Source organism: Prunus avium, unplaced genomic scaffold (genome assembly GCF_965620075.1).
Source record: "Prunus avium unplaced genomic scaffold, drPruAviu1.hap1.1 HAP1_SCAFFOLD_19, whole genome shotgun sequence".
In the NCBI taxonomy this organism is placed as follows: Eukaryota; Viridiplantae; Streptophyta; class Magnoliopsida; order Rosales; family Rosaceae; genus Prunus; species Prunus avium.
In genome coordinates, this window is record NW_028276879.1 from 52,501 (window position 1) to 55,000 (window position 2,500).

Consider the following 2,500-nt stretch of genomic DNA (forward strand, 5'->3'; position numbering starts at 1 on the left):
TTTACCAGCTCCACTCCGACTCGCCGCTCGCCCACAATTTGTTTGCAACGAAACATTTGTTTTTAATTTTGTTGGTTTGAAATTGTTTTGAAAAGGTTCTTTAAATCTAGTGGGTTTGCAACTCATAAGAGCGTCACTTTCAACGTCCCCGGCATTGGATTGAGTTTCTAAAAACAACCGTGCACACCGAGGTTAAACTTTACCGGCTCCACTCCGACTCGCCGCTCGCCCACTAGTCCGAAGGCAACAAAACATTTGTTTTTCATTTTGATGAAAATTTCTGTTTTTAAATCTTGTTGGTTTGAAATTGTTTTGAAAAGGTTCTTTAAATCTTGCGGGTTTGCAACTCATAAGAGCGTCACTTTCAACGTCCCCGGCATTGGATTGAGTTTCTAAAAACAACCGTGCACACCGAGGTTAAACTTTACCGGCTCCACTCCGACTCGCCGCTCGCCCACAAATCCGAAGGCAACAAAACATTTGTTTTTAATTTTGATGAAATTTTTTGAAAACATTGGCTTGGCAAGCCCCAATCCGCGACTATCCACCCACCGCCACCCCACACGGGTGGTTGTTGTTGAGAAATGAGGTTGTGGTCGACATGCCCGTGCATTTGAGAAGGAGTTCCTAGCACTCCATGCTCTCCCATGCCAAAAAAAAGCCTAGACAACCCCATTTCGCAACTTTCCACGCCTTTTTTTTCCTCCCTCACCCATGGCGGCGGCGTGGTGGCGGCGGCCGGATTCCGGCCACCACCGCCATGGGTGGCAGCCCCCCGACCCCGACACCAAACCCATAATACCGAGGCAACATATCGAGGCAACATGACATGGGTGTGGCGTGGGGGAAGGGGGCTGCAGCTAGGAAGGCATGGGCTGCCATGCATATGCAGGCAACACACACCCCCCTATATAGCATTTTATGCATTTAGCCCTTTGACAGGAAGAGACATCACCTATGCGCGAGGAGTCATAATGGGCTCTAAATAATTCAATACAAGGTATTTGGACGTGATTTTTTGCAGGGATACTAAGAAACATGCAATCTATGATGGGAAAAAGTTTCATAAATTTTTGAAGTCGGGAAGTATTTTTTATTATTTTTAGAAGTCGTAAAATTGAAAAAATCATTAAAACAAATCCGGGAGGAATTTTTTAGTTTTGTAAGTTGGAGAAGGTCCTAAAAATCATAGACTACTTATGGGGAGCTTATTGTGCGAGGAAATTTCAATAAAAACGGGGTTTGACAAGATTTGAAAAATTCTGTCGACATTTGAAAAAACCTGGAACCATGCTGCCGGCATGCTGCGCACATGCTGCGCGCAGGCTGCGCGCATGCTGCGCGCAGACTGCGCGCAGACTGCGCGCATGCCATGGCAGGACAAGTTTCGCTAGCCTCACTGTCGACAGATGCGCAAGCTGCGCGCACAGGCTGCGCGCATGCTGCGCACAGGCTGCGCGCATGCTGCGCACAGACTGCGCGCACGCTGCGCGCATGCCATGGCAGGACAAGTTTCGCTAGCCTCACTGTCGACAGATGCGCAAGCTGCACGCAAGCTCCGCGCACGCTGCGCACAGCCTGCGCGCATGTTGTGCGCAGGCTGCGCGCAGGCGCCGCGCATGCCATGGCAGGACAAGTTTCGCTAGCCTCACTGTCGACAGATGCGCAAGCTGCGCGCACAGGCTGCGCGCACGCCATGGCAGGACAACTTTCGCTAGCCTCACTGTCGACAGAATCAGCACGCTGCGCGCAAGCTGCGCGCGCGCATGGCAGGACAAGTTTCGAAAAATTCTGTCGACAGGCTGCCGGCATGGTGCGCGCACGCTGCCGGCATGCTGTGCGCACGCTGCCGACATGCTGTGCGCACGCTGCGCACAGGCTGCCGGCATGCTGCGCGCAGCCCATGGCAGGACAAGGTCCGAAAAAATCTGTCGACATTTTTACGCCGTGGTAGGCTTCCGCTTCGCGTCACTTTGTCGACATTCAAGCCTACCATTTGTATTGAATTTTTCAAACCTTGTCAAACCCCATTATTCAAATGTCGAAAAATTTTGTCGACATTTTTACGCCATGATAGGCTTCCGCTTCGCGTCACTTTGTCGGAATGCATCGCATGGCGAGGCAAGGCCACGGCATGCCAAGGCGAAGGCAACGCATGGCTTGAATGGCTTGGTCAAGGCCACATCATGGGCACGGCATGCCAAGGCAAGGCGAGGCAAGCCATCCTTAGCCTCGCCTACACTCACTTTCTCGGAATGCATTGGATGATGAGCAATTCCAAGGTAAGGCAACGCATGGCTTGAATGGCTTGGTGTAGGCCACAACTTGGGCATGGCATGCCAATGCAAGGCAAGGCAAGGCAAGCCATCCTTAGCCTCGCCTACACTCACTTTCTCGGAATGCATTGGATGATGAGCAATTCCAAGGTAAGGCAACGCATGGCTTGAATGGCTTGGTGTAGGCCACAACTTGGGCATGGCATGCCAATGCAAGGCAAGGC